The following is a 15,194-nucleotide window of genomic DNA, read 5'->3' as shown; positions in this document are numbered from 1 at the left end:
TTCAGCTGGTTTGAGTTACGTACTATGCTTGGTCAACGCGTAATCAGCTTCCGCTGCAATATAGGTAAGTAGCCTCTACGAAAGATGGAAAATAGTGATGTAAAAATAAATACAAAATCCATTTGCAAATATTCATTATTTCCTGACCATTTTAAGTTTAAAAACTCATAAAACTGTGGCAAAACAACTGGTTTGAGGAAAGTAGTTTAGGTACATAGGTGTCGATTTCTACCGAGTTTGGGGTGCCCGGGCGCAGCAAATCCGCCGCCGCCCTAGCGGTGACCTTGACCCGCGCGGTCTGTTGAGGCTCCAAAGCCAAGCCGGCCGAGCCGGCGGGGAATTTGGAGAGCTCGGGCACCCCCGACTTGGCGGAAATGGACACCCATGTTTAGGTATTTCCTTAAAGTAATGGCTATAGACCGCATTCCCACCGAGTACCTACCTATATACACATCTGATGTCCGATTCAGTTTGACACGGCAAAGCCTCGTGTTCTATCACGGTATAATTGCTGATGTATGCCACTAATATGATCGATAATGCATATTGCATAGGTAATGCATATTGCATACCCGCGTGGGGGAGGGGGCGTTGTATAGTCACAAATCTCTCTTTTTGGGTTGTGCACGAATCGGCGCGAAGCGCCGCGAAAATTTTAAATTGGCAAAAAAACATTAGGCAAAACTGCTCCAAAATACGAATTTTGCAGCCCGTGTAACAAGCTTGATACCAGAAAACCTTAGGTCAGGAAAACCAAATCAAGTAGTCAAGTCGCCTCAAAGTTTTGTGGTCCTGTCAACCGTATAGCTTATTTCTTAGAAGCTGGAAATTTAGTGTAGCGTGACTGCAGAAGTGTGGGGTCGGAGCCGGAATCAGTCGGAGTTGACTGTTTTGGCCAGTTTTGGCCAGAGTCGGAGTTGAAGTCTTCGAAAATGTTCGGATTTTGACTTCGAGGTCGGATTGTTGTAAAGTCATGCTCTTGGCTGGTTAGACGAAATATATTAGGCCCGTGTTCGGCCAGTCGTGTTATACGACACACGTTGATCACGATATCAAAAATCGGCAGTTCCGCGATGACAGGTCGGAAAAGAGCTGGAGATTTTGTTGGCCGAGGTGGCAGGGGTCAGACCAATGCATCCAGCTTCCCTTTCTGCTCTACATAAGACGTGAATGAGTGAAAAGCCACGTTTATTGTGGACCTTATTTGAATACCTCTGAATCTGAATCTGCATGTAGGCCCACACCCCATATACTGAGTATCTAAACCTCCTGGACCCTCTCAGATTCGGCACCGGCCGTTCCATCTCTTCCATCCTCAGGACAGTCAAATCCTTCTCCTCCACGCCGCAACCCCCTGCTCCGGGCTGGACGGGCAACTCTATCCCATGCGGGAAGGGCTCCACTGGAGCTATAGTCCTTTGCTGGGTGCAGTGAGTGCCAGTGGGCTGGGCTGCCTGTTCAATTGGTCGGGTTCATCCCAAGTGGCTCACTGGGGTGGCTGCCCCGACCAATGTCTCCCACTAATTCTTTCATACTTGCGGCTCTGAAATGGTCTCATTGGACCGAAGTTCCTAATCAAATTTCGAGTAGGATAACAACCAATAAAACGCCTTTTGGGGCGACCAACGGAGCGAGCGAGAGGGTGGGGTGGGCCTTGCACGTGCGAAATTGCGAGGGGATGCCTCCAACTAACTTGTGCACTGCACTCTGCTAACCGGTCCCTAACGATGTGCCAAATTTGAGCGCAATCGGCCTAGCCGTTCTCGAGATCTGGAAGCGGCACCCTGCATGTGCGCACGTGCAGCAGCACCCCAACTGTGGCACATGGATATGCATTGCCTAGTGGGTATACCTACCTACATGCCAACTTTCAGCGCAATGGCGGCCCAGTAGTTGCCGAGATATTGAAATTGTTACAACACTGACACCTCTTCGTTTTTCACGTGGCACGTGCATATGGGGTCACTCACATGCATCGGGAATAGTCCGATGCTCGTTAGCTACCCTACAAACATTACTGCATGTAAGTCGGTCAAGTGGTTGCTGAGATATAAGCCTAGCAAAAGCGTGACCACGGCATACTCAGAAATTTCCGTTAACCTACGAAAGACTACGCTTGCTTCGCTCGCTCCGTAATGAGTTTGGGGGGGACGTCCCCCTTCCATTCTGTGAGTGGGGGGGACGCGTCCCCCCCGTCCCCCCCGGTGGCGGCGCCCATGATGGTTAGGCTTAGGGTGTATGATCCCTGACAACATGGTTGACTCTCCTGCTTGACCCCATCCCTCCCCCGCCCCCTCCCCACGGACTTAGCACTGAAGCGTTTTCGGCTAGCAATGCATCGTGGGCGTGGAAGCGTTAAAAAAGTAGAACGAAACTACAATCGTTTTAGAAGTAGATATTTGTTCATGTCTAGCCCAATCACCAAAAAGGCATTTCGGGCTTAACCTTTGCACTTTGTTAGTCCTTGCACTTAAAGGGGGAGGGGGTCGCACAGACTTCTGTCCTCGACTTTTCGCATACTAACTCAAGCAAAACGTGGAGGATCACGACGAAACTTTCTATACCTTCGAATCGATCAATGTTACTCACACACTTAAAATATCATGACCTTGACCTTAATAAAAATTTGACCTGTGACCTGTTTCACCAGACCATGTCAGGCTGTTATCGATTTGGCGCTTATCAGCGCACATTATCGGCGCGTTTTCAGTCTTGTTGTGGTTGTTAACCCTCGCCCGTAAACGGCGATCTGCCAGCTTCGCCCATGCAGGGGGGGGGGTTGGTGCGACCCCCCCTTGGCGTTTGAAAACGGAGCGTCGTAGAGCTTAGCGGAAAAGACCAACGGATTGCTCTCGCCGAGATCTCGCGATTGGTGGTATATTTTTTGGTCCTAGGTCAACATTTGACCTACTTTTGACCGGTCAAAGGTCAAATTTTCGGAAAAATAGACTTTTTTCAACTTTCCGTGGCGAATGCGGCAAAACGGTGGGAGATATCAACTTGAAACCTTCACTATCGTGTTCCTTGATCAATTCTCTATCGTTTGGTATGTATTTCGTTTCCCTAGCTCTAAAAATGGCGCGTTGGGAGCGCCGGAAGTCGGCAAGGTCACAGTCGGCGGCAGAAATTCGAAAAATCAAAATTAAAATTTTTGAAATCTGATTGTATTTTTGGATTTGGGAGGTCCATTTGCTCCCTATAGAAGCTAATATTGCTGCATATTCCCATTGAGGTGACAAGAATTAGCAAAATAGTGGTTCGGGCGCTTTTCAAAAATAGTACCGGACGCTGTTCCTCTTGTGACGTCATAGCTCCGTGACCTGACCTGACCCGGTCAAGTTTCTTATACCATATGATAGCCAATACTTGCCCCAACATGCATGGGAAGTTTCATCACGATCCATCAACCGATGTCCGTACCACCGGCAGGAAACCTCGGGCGTTGGCACTCAGTTTGTGAAAATCCGGCCGGAGGCTGTTCCCTTTGTGACGTCATAACTCCGTGACCTGACATGACCCGGTCAAATTTTTTTTTATCAAAAGATGCGCAAGGTTTGCCCCATAAGGTACCCAAAATTTGGCGGCGCTGCGCGCCGCCGTTTTTGCACTATTTCCGAAAAACCTCAGGGGGGGGTTGCACCAACCCCCCCCCCTACATGGGCGAGGGTTAACTCTCCAAGGTATGAAATGCTGTTTGTTCTTTGCATTTTAAGGTCACGTTAAGGTCAAATCAAGGTCATTTACCTTAGATGACCTTAGTTGACTTTTTCAAGTTATACGATTTTTCTAGATAAGTGCTTGGAGCTTATTTCGAACTTAACACCCATTTGAAGATTTAAGTAGTTTTGGTGCCTAACGGAACATGCTACGAAGCCGTCAAAGGTAATCGACGCCTACCTTCTATGGATAGCCGGCAAGACACCTACTGGTCGGGCCTGACCTGACCCGGCCTAGCATGAAAACATCATCCTTGATCAAAACTAGCTTGAAATTCGTGATTAGCACCCCAAAAACCTCCAACCTCACTTTACAAAGTTACAGCAGTTTTCGATTTACCTATATCAAAGCTCTGTACTGAAGTTCAATAAGGTGAACATTGGCGGCGATAGCCAATAAAATGGACGCAGCGTTGCAAGGGTGTTGTTGTTTTGTTCAAAAATAACATTTAGCGATAGAAAAATAATGTCAACATGGTATCACCCCCTTCCTCCCTCCTCCCAACTCCTATACTGACCGGAAACCCCCAGGCGGTGTGCTGCGGTCGGGTAACCCGCCGCGGCGCGGCCAGGCGCACACTGGTCGGAAACGCCTTCACGAGAGGCCACGGGCGATTCCGGAGTTTCGGATTATTTTTTATACAGATCGATTTGAAATTGATCAAATGATTATACTTAGGCCAAAAAACCTAATCCGGGTGACCAAAAATAGCTGTAATCAGCCCCCGAAGATGGGGTATCCCAGAACTCGGAAACTGACGCGGAGCAAGAGGTTTCTTGAGCCGGATATTCAGAGTCTTATTGCTGATAGACACCAAATTGAAATCCCACATATCATGCATCAAAATGTTCGTTATGAAGTTGCCGACTGGTCAGTGCAAAATTTTTGGTATACTTTTTCCCTATCTAAGATGTACTATAGCTTTTTTATGAAGGCTCTCCTACAGTGATTCTGGAATATAACTGCAAAGTTTAGGTAAGGAAACAACAGGTAGTCCCATCTAGTTCCACTCTGATTTTTTGTGAGATGAAGTAGGATTTAAATTTACACCAGGGCAACATAAAAGCTAACTGCGCATATTTGCGCAAAATTTGCAGGAGCCGCTCTTCCTACCCAACTACCGCCCGCCCCGCCCCAGTTTCGGCTCGGCCGCCGCGCCCGGCTTACGCTGACCTGTGTTGTGTGGCCTGCACGCATCCATGCGTAGTTGACTGGTCATTAAAAACAGATGCGCTTGAGTTTATGAATTTTGTGAAAAGCGCGTTTTATGTATGCAATTATGTATGTATTGACATCAAAAGCCTTCCACATATTGCGTGGCGATTACGGCCTGCATTTAGAGAGCCTTGCTATTGACAACCATCACTCGGCTGAAGAAAGTGGAAATTGAAACCTTCGTGAATATAAGACGCTGCAAATATAGGACACCTGTCACTGACGTCGGGTTACCTTGGGTTGTCTTTTTACATTAGATCACAATTCCGGTATTTAACCCTGACCGGACCGATTAGTTTTCTACATTGACCGGGGAGGGTTGGTACAACTCCCTCGCCGTTTCGCCTCTAATTGAGCTAGAGCCTCGCAGAAAAAAACAAGCTTGTGTGCCGTTATAAGACGCAAAAATTAGGTACTACCCGATTTTAAGGTCTTAGGTCAGCCAGTGACCTCTTAGGTCAGGTAAGTGCCACAAGGCACGGGCTCGGTTTTAGGTTAATTACTTTGCCTGAAAAATGGTCGCACTGCCGCGATTTTGGCATAATCGTGTTTGTCTAGCTCAGGCGCGTTGAATGCTATACTTGGTGTTCGGGTGAAGTCAACTTAACTCTCGCCAGCACAGGCCATTTTGCGTCCTTCGACGGCACAAGGGGGGGGGGGGTACGACCCCCCTCGCGTTTGGCCCCTGATCGAGCTAGAGCCTCGCGGAAAAAACGAGCGTGTTGCCCGTCACGAGAGGAAGCCGATGATACCCAATTTTAAGGTCCTAGGTCATCGGGTGACCTTCCAGGTCAGGTCAATGACCCGAAAACCGGGAAAATCGGGACCTGTTAGAAAGTCGTAAATTGTGGCTGCTATGTGGTTTTCCGGGGTGCTGATCACGAATATCGTATTAGTTTTGATCAGAAGCATTTAGACCAGGTCGGGTCAGGTCAGGTCCGGTCAACCGGTAGGGGTTGTGACGGGTATTCGTAATACGTGTCAACCGCCTCTGACAGCTTCGTAACATGTTACGAAGGCGCCAAAACTACTTCGTAAATGTTCAAATGGTTGCTAAATTCGAATTCAGCTCCAAAAACTAGCCTAGAAACATGTAAAACTCGAAAAAGTGAACCGAGGTCATCCGAGGTCACCAAAGGTTAATGACCTGACCTGACCTTCAGGTGACCTTGACACCCATCCTAATGTATGGGAGCAACATCAAATCACATGTTTGAACGTTTGAAACCACGAAAAGCTTGCAAACGCGCGGCTAATGCGAGCCGACATACGCCGAATCGCGATTTCGGCCAAACATGGTCACGGAAAAGAGGTCACAGGTCAAAAGTCATTGCGGTCAGGGTCATGAAATTTTCAGGGTAGGTGTAAAATTGATCAATGCGAGGGTACTGAAAGTTTCGTCGCGATCGGCTGCTTTTTACGCGAGTTATTCGCGAAAAACCTTAGGGGGGGTTGCATCAACCCCCCTTGTGCCGGCGAGGTTTAAGGTGTTAACCTCGGGTCAAGGTCAGGTCGGAGCCCCTCAGGTCACGAAAATGGTTGAAGGAGGTCATTATCGCATATCATTCGATTCGGCAGGTCTTCCTGAGTCCAATGGTGGCTTTCCCGACTCTAGCTCCATCTGATCAGGAGTTATTGACGAAAAACTTACATGGCCTTAGTGACGTCATAAATGACGTCACGCAAAGTCAACAATGCTAAAGTCAAGCACTGGACCTTGCAAGGAGTGCATGAAACCATTCCCGGTGCCCGAATAGCAGCTCCCAATTTCCCTTGTTGACTTAAAGTGGTGCTAGATCCTGTATTATACTCAATTATGACGTCATAACTTAACGGATTCACGTCATATATTTAGTGCTTGACATCCAAATGATAGCTTACATATGACAGAGAAGGTATGCACAGTTTCATGAAGTTTGCTTCACTAGTTGTGGAATAACAAGCAAAAAACTTTTGCGGAAAGGCCGCTGGCCTCTCGCTGGAGCGTTTCCGACCAGTGTGCGGCGCGGCGTAAGAAACCACGCGGCACCGTCTGCTTTGACGTCTCATAGTGACTGGTTTAGGCAAATTTCGGCAAAAAAATGAGAGCTGCCCCCGATGCAGAAATTATTGGAGAACATTTTGATATACATTTCCACGCGTAACACCGCGTAACAAACTTTGTAAGGCAATAGTTTGCTTGTCAACTCTCTGAATCGAGAAGCATTTTAACATTTTTAGCATTTCGGTCAAAAATTATACATTTGGATGAATTTTGGAAATTTTCGTGCATACCATCATCTTCCTTATAAGTCAAAGATAATGAAAACATGTCGCAACTATAACCTGCTGTTCAGGGAAACGAGTGAGAGGGCGTTTTATTGTAGTGTGCTTTTTCGCTGTATGCAGGTAGCACGACGCTGGTCAGGACGAAGCTACACTTTGAGAGGTTTTTTTAGGCATAAACAATCATTTTACAGACGATTTAAGGTGTGATTCGGATGCGCTGGACAATTCTACGTGGAATGAATAACAAAAAAGTGGAAATCGAAATACTTTAACTTGCCACTTAATGCGTGCTAGGATGGCATAAGTCCCCACGGTGCGTTGGTCGCCCAAAAGGCGTTTTACTGGTTGAAATGAGTGAGAACGTTTTCAAGTGCACCTCATCAAATATCGCAGTAAGAACTCAGAAAGAACTTTGAGTGAGAGTTACAGGTAAGTGTAAACAGTTAAGTAGCAGCGAGTTTGTCTTACAACTAATCCCGAAATAAAGCGATTAGTTTTCCTTTGGTCTATGCCTGAGTGGCAGCTGCTGGTTTATTTTTAATTCCGGCAATTTGTGCCCCGACAGCAGCAGCCGTGGTAAATGAGTGCGGAAGCACGGCTGAATATGCTAAGTGGATTCGTGTGAGGTCCCTGCAGTGGTAAAATACCTATAGCGTAGTGGTGTAGGTATCCAACTAAACAAAACCACCTCTCTTTTTGTCTGAGAGGCAGACACCAATCCATAACTTAGGTTCAGTGTAGAACTACCAAAGCAGCTGCTAAGAGTTGAAGAAAATCGTGTACTATCTGGAATGATTTCCATTCAAGAGATCGGTATGCGAAGACCTGATACTCTTTGGTTTATCAGACTCCATCTCAATAGGTTATTCGGCCCAAATATATATGCATCTCTACTTCATATATGTCTAAAACATAAAGGTCATGAACAAAATAAACTTTTTAGCCTTCAATCTTTTACCTGCATTCATCCGCGAATTTGCGATTTGCTTTGGGGTACGCTGACTGCTGAGCAATATTTGGCACAGCAACTGTCCTTGACACCTCTGAAATGAGCCTGTGTTTTTCCCTCAAATGCATGTCCAGACTATAATGATTAGCAATTCCTAAAAACTCCATCAATATAGATCCCGACCCCAAAAAATTCCGTTAGACTCCTTAGCTTAAGTGGCTGTAACCACAAACACATTCAGATAATATTCTTTTTTATGCTAATTTGTAATTTTGAGTCAGCCATCCCATGAATACATCGCCGTGCTGTGAACAGGCCATAACAATGTGCAGCATTTTGACAACAGGTAACTGCATCACCGCCGCAAATCTTTGGAAAATGCACGTACCCATGTAGGCTCTCAGAACTAGCATAAAAATTAGATGTATGTATAGGTATGTGATGCGTAAGCAATAGGCACGCTGTTGGTTCGATTGGTTAGCAGATGCATCATCAGAGTACGACCTTTTATTATATTGGTGTTAAACTGTTGCACTGTAATACTTACATCACAGGAGGATGAGTATTGATTATAATCACATTGATTATAATTACAGGAGGATGATTATTGATTATAATGTCTAAAATATTATGAATATTGAGCACATTGTTGATGAAAACGGCATTTCCTTATTTTAAACAAAACTTTATAATTTCCTAAGACGTTATTAGCAGTCATGAGGTAACACCAGCGATAGGCGTTATCACGAGTGTATTCGCGGCCATTGGGGCGACGTAAAAAAAGACGAAAACAACTGGCCCCAAGAACTTTAAATTATCAGTTAGCATGTACCTTTTCCTTAATCTGTAGAGAATTTACCATTAATTGCTAGAGAAAATTGCATTTAAAATCTTCCATTTATGCTTTTTCATCGTTTGCACAATATGTTCTTTTACTAAGCTAGAAACACTTATTAGAAATAGTTCCCGCATCATCGTCAAGAACAATAGGAAAGGCTTGAAGTGAATACAATAATCTAAACGGTTTTGTAATCTATGTGAAGACACTTCTAAAATTGCCTATAGAAATATTGAAGGCAAAAGTTCAACTTTTTCACAAGACGGATGTCTATAAACCTTTTCAACGTGTGACAACTCAGCAGGTATTTCGTCGCCTACAGCCCAGCTTTCCCTAGTGACCGATAGAGGCGCTGCTATCGATGTCCGCCCGTGCCGCCCAACGAGAGCTCTGCAATGCCCTGGTGTAAAACTAATGTGAAAGACAATAAAGTTTATTAGCCGCTCCTAGCCCACATGAACTAACTAAATACGCTAGGCAGTTCCTCTGGCCTGTTCGAACTCATACCATAGGAACCCTTTCAAAATGAACATTGAACAATCATCGATATTATTTGAAACTTTGTTAGTCCTTAGTGATTTTTCACTCTCGACATTATCTTTTCCCTTCTTCTGTGCAAGACGGTGTGAAATTCCCATCATGCCGATGTGTTTCGCGACACATTTCGTGCGATGTTTTTTGTATTGTACGGTTGACGTTTTGCAAAAGGCACTGCATGGATCATCGTTTTGTGGAATATTGTGTGTGAGCCACCCGCCGGTATGTGGACAACCGTGAGTGACCGCCTCATGTATAATCTGTCTGTGGGTGGTCATTTGCAATAGTTTGCATGAGGAGTATTGACCACCATTAATTCTGTCATGTAGGAACCGCCGTATGTGGACCTGTGTGGACACCCGTGTGTGGACAATATGCGGACCATGTTGTAGACCTGTGGACCGCCGGCTTCCAATTGTAGACGGCCTTCTGGGCACCCACCTGGCGTCGATCCTGGTGCTGGCTGTCGGCGGCCACACCTGTTCCCGAGACGGCTGCGACGTCCGCCCCTGATCGGCTCCCACTCGACCGGTCACTACCCACACCGCAGGCTGTCGGTCTTTCCGAAAAGTCGGCGTCTGCGCGGCTGGGGGTGCAGGGGGGACGGTGGAAGGCCGCCAAGGAAGGCGGACCACCACAGCCGCCTATAATTACCAGCGTCCCCGACCGTGCGCGGCGCGACACTCCTGTCCGTCTAGTGAGCGGTCGGCGGCGGCGGCGGCGGCGGCGGCGGGGGACGCGCGCGCCGGCAGCGCGGCGCCGGGGGCAGTGTCGGGCTGATCGGGTCCGCCGGCTGCCGGCAGTCGCGCTGCAGAGCGGCCAGCCGTGCCGGGCTGACGGCACCGCCGTGCACGGCCGTATGTATCAGTTCCATCGCCGGTCATCGGACAGCCGCGACCGGCGCGGTGACCGGCGGAAAGGAAAGCGAGGACGGGCGGGAGGGGGCGAGCCGCGCCGACATAGTTCTCGGATCTGTTCAGGGACAGGGAGCCAAAGTATGCTAAGCAGCCGAAACAGTTACAAGCGGACGAAATGAGTTGGCGATCGATTCGGAAGACAGCCGTATCAGTGTAACAGCAGGACCGATCCACGCCGAAAGAGCGAGCTTTGATAAGTTTATCGTGAATGAAGCATCTAACGGCGTAACTTGAAAAGATGATTATAATTTAGGTGCACCGGTGGGCTGGATATTTTCTTGATTAGAACAGCTGTTTCGACAATAATCACAAACAGCCACAAATGCTGAAATTGAATATATGTTATGCAAACTTGCCTAAAAGAGCAGACAAATGTGGTACGACGTAAGCTAACCGATAAATGGCCTTGAGTTTTACGCTTTTAGCCATGGCGAAAGTGCACCTTTTCAATCATATTGGAAGAGAAAGCCTACAAATAAGGCGTAAAAGCCCTCCAATGTTCTCAATTGTATATGCCATATATGACTTGAGTAAGTATGCTGTTTAACCGCGATATCACCATCGGCGTTCTTATTATGGCCATCGCCTTGTTTTACCGCAAAATTTTGGCGCTACCTCTTTTGATGTATCTTTAAACTAACCATAAACCGTCTTAGCGACGCGCTGGGAGCACGATCCGGACAAATAAGAGGGACGAGGGTGGTCGTCTAATTTCCCAAACTAATGAATTTCATATTGAGGAAGCCACAGCCCATGCCATGACATAAAGATTAGAGAACAAAATGCAGTCACTGAACCAATAGCATTATCGATCTAGGCCTTATAAATGGATACCAGCGTGTCGAATAAATAAAAATTGGCCTAGGACAAGTTGTTTTAAGTAAGCGACACCACAAATAAATCCAGATGTCAAGTCGGATCCAGGTCGGATCAACAAACCGGCCCATAAATTGCACCTTCCCTTTATCGGAGGTCAGTAACACATTGCCAGAACAAATGTTCCGCCCGTTGCGTCAGTGACCTGTGGCCGGAGACAGCTTAGCAGCTATTTCGGACGGTTCCGTGTACACAGTTGGGCGGAGTTAGTGGACGATTCGACAACGCTGGCGACAACGGGACTGACAAATGACAGGCGACAGCGGCACAGACAAACGACACTTTCTGTCGGGAAGTCAGTGTGATTTCGGATAGTGTCAAACCGCCTGCTGCTGCCCCCCCCCCCCCCCCTCAAGCCCAGAGATCGATGATGCCGTGGGGCTCGTACTAGGGTACTAGGACTGGCGTCTGTCGGGTGCAAACAGACGCCAGTGCAAACAGTGAAAACAGACCTCTTTATCACAGTTTACATTTGGTGAGAGAAACTGATACCCGGGATCTGCTGGAGCAGGGCCTTCGTGGGCGAAATAAACGGCTGCTGCTGGATTAGAATACCTACTGCCTGACCGATTACAACTGTTACTATTGTACTGCTGACTAGCCAAAACGACTACAACTGTTCTGCCAATCAGCACGCGGGTACAATGTACATGTTCTGCTTGCCGGTCAGAGCGGCTACAGAGCTGCAGGACTGCTCCGGTGGTCTGCCGAGTCGGCTATGCGTTGCGGTCAGATTAATACCGATTATTGGCATCGAACTGATGAGTTGCCGATGTAGTTACTATACCTAAACTTCTGCAGCTATGGTTGCTAGACTGTTCAAAAAGGTCACAGGGTCTCTGATGCCAGCAGGACCCGATATGAGCGACCCCTTCCTGGAAGCGATGTCAATGCACCCGTGATTCTGTAACGTTGATTGGATTTACGTGGCTAGTCGTCGTTGCAAAACAGACCAATCACCCACATTACGATTAGTCTAAGTAATTGGTTGCTGATCAAGGAACTAGGAAGAGAGGATGTCCGTTAACAATTGACATTCAAAGTTGTATTTTGTGGGCACTGACGAACATGCAACGCTCTAGCTGAGATATATCATATCTGGTTTACACTTTTGTTGCTGGCTCTTGCATTATCTTCGAGTCGGAGCTAGGTATGGTGTGCAATATTTTAGTAATTGACCATTATCGGCAGCTACCTACCACGAACCGTTATGGATTTGGCAGATCCGAGATTCTCAGAACACGGGAATTAAGCAGGGTCCGTTTAACCAGCTCACGGCTTCGGGCGCCTCTGCCATTGGGCGCCAATTACACACTGGTGTCCAATGTGTGCTGAAGGATCATAATGACACCATTAATCACAATTAGCGTGTAATCCGGCCCGGGGTATGGACAACTCTATGTCGTGATGGGGCCGTTGGTGTGCCAATTAGGCGATGATTGGATCGTGTTCAGCGTGCAGAGGAGGCACGATGCCACCCCCACGGCCGGGGACAGACTGATCCGGTCTATACGGGCGCCCATGGTCGGAGGACAGCCCGCCTGGCAACCGCCTGAGCCGTGAGGAGCTCAGACACGCCGAGAGGAAGGCCCGTGTTCGATTCCAGGTCCCACGCAGGTCGTACTCCCAAGCAGAGATAAGCTGCCGTCACAATATTTAGGACACTAGCTCTTCTCTCTCTCTCTCTCTCTCTCTCTCTCTCTCTCTCTCTCTCTCTCTCTCTCTCTCTCTCTCTCTCTCTCTCCTCTCTCTCCTCTCGCCTCAAAACCTGTACTCAACCCTTAAGCCGTCGCGCCAGAAGCAGCGACAAATACAAACCCTTTCTCTTCGCTACGCGCTTTTCGCCACGAAATTCGCTACAAGCCTGGGCCAGCCGAAGCCGTCACGGGCTAGGGTGTGTTAGTCCAAAGAAGCATTTCTCACACGGCAATTCGCCTCTGAACTTGGTACAATTTTGACTTTGATCCTTTCAATCCTTGTGGTAGGCATCAGCGCTAGAAGTAATTCGGGAGGCGCATTGGGAAATTGGTTGCTCTATTTCCCTCTCTTGAAGTAACTTGTAACACTTTCGGAGAACGGAAACCCCAAATAGTCTACACCGAACGTCCGCAATTCGAGTGTAAACGCTGTTTTTTTTTTTTGGCTTTTTCATGCCTTTGCATTTCAAGCCACGTATCATTTATTTATCTTTCGAATATTTTATACTTGGGTTCGTTTTCAGTTAGCTTCCATTTGTTTTACTTTAGCAAATGACATATGATAGTGCCCCAATGGCTGACGGCTGGGTACGAATTTGTAGGATTACGAAATTTATTAATTTACTAAGCCTGGGAAATTGGAAAATAAATTATTGATTGGTTGTCTAGACTACACAGATCATAGACCTGCGCAGTGCCGCACTGTGCAGACCGGATAAATGAGATGTTAGAGGAATACAGATCTAACTGCACGGGTTTTTACCGCGGGATATATCAAACCCCGCCGGGCCGGGGTGTGTGTTTGAACACTATTCCTCTCCAGTTTAACTCGGTTCGTGAGTGTCGTAGCGATCGCAGTAAGCGACATTCGAAAAAAGGAAAAATCATAACGAAAACACTTGTAAAATGAGTTTGTTGTCAGGTCAATCATGCAGTGGCTGATTCAAAGGGGGAGGGCTCACATGGGTCATGACCCCCCCCCCTGGGGCCCGGGGCACCAAAGGCCTGCGAGGCATCACAGGCTCGCCAGGGGCACCACAGACCAAACAGGGACGCCACAGGCCTAGCAGGGACACCACGGGCCTGTCAGAAGCACCACAGGCTTGTCAGGGGCACCATGCAAATTCAAGCCTGTCAGGAGCACCATTAGCCTAGCAAGAGCAACACAGGTCTGCCAGGGCCGTACCTACCACCGGCCTAGCAGCTCATAGCATATTCAGTACCTATATACTTGCTTACAATTGGCAAATTTGGTTGTGGCCGAAAGACACTGACCAAAAATAAAAGATATATAAAAAATCTCTGAAAATAGGGCACCACCAAAATTCATGACCCTCACCTTGGATTTTCCTGGATCTGCCCCTGACTAAATGTCCGGTCACCAAAGGTTATATAAGGACAAGCTACGCCTATTTTAACACTTTTTGACAAAGCGGTGAATAACTCGGGAGTCGGGAAGGCCGCCGTGAAAACGGCTTTTATGCACCTGTCCAATTCACAGTTTTGGACTGATTTCCTTCAAACTTTCAGATGTGCGAAGTTCACCGAGATGTATAACATATAGTTCGTTTTTTTGGTGTCGCTGACCTGAGGTCCGTTAGAGGTCATTACGTCGTAATGTTAGCCCGCGCCGGGCCGGAGGGGGATGTTTGAACACCCCCCACCCTGCGGTTTTTCGCAGATATCTCAAAAACGGCGGCGCTCCGCGCCACCGTTTTTGGCACACCTGTTTATGCATCTTTTCCACACATTGACATGTTGTAAAAATTTCAGACCCAGGGATCTCAAGGTCAGGTCACCAGGTCAGATCAAGTGACCTCACCTCAGAATAAGTTTCAATCCTCGTCATAGCTACACTGACTGAACGATCGCCTTGAAACTTTCAGCGATTGATAAAAGTAACAGTATGTATAAAATGTATACCTCGGAATTTTGATATCGGTGACCTAAGGTCAGGTCAATTTAGCGACCTCTCCATTATAAGTCAATGGGAGAAAATTGAAATGCGCCTCCAGAGAGCAAAAACTGTAAAAATAGCTGTTTTCACCAAACACAGTTTTTTTGGTAATAACTTTTGATTCAAGCAAGCCACGACATTAATTTTGCCAGCATCGTGTTCCTCTCGTCGAGACGCGTCGTATGAACTATTCGCTGACCTTAACCCTCGCCCTGGCAGGGGG

General features: G+C 47.3%; 1 pseudogene; it reads right to left on the bottom strand.

The window, feature by feature from the left end:
- Window positions 1-10,229, bottom strand: part of LOC122392701 — a 105,844-nt pseudogene extending 95,615 nt beyond the window's left edge.
- Between the last annotated feature and the right edge of the window lie 4,965 nt (window positions 10,230-15,194).

The sequence above is a fragment of the Amphibalanus amphitrite genome, unplaced genomic scaffold, assembly GCF_019059575.1.
Source record: "Amphibalanus amphitrite isolate SeventyFive unplaced genomic scaffold, NRLGWU_Aamphi_draft 000497F_arrow, whole genome shotgun sequence".
In the NCBI taxonomy this organism is placed as follows: Eukaryota; Metazoa; Arthropoda; class Thecostraca; order Balanomorpha; family Balanidae; genus Amphibalanus; species Amphibalanus amphitrite.
This window is presented reverse-complemented; position numbering and strand designations above follow the sequence as displayed.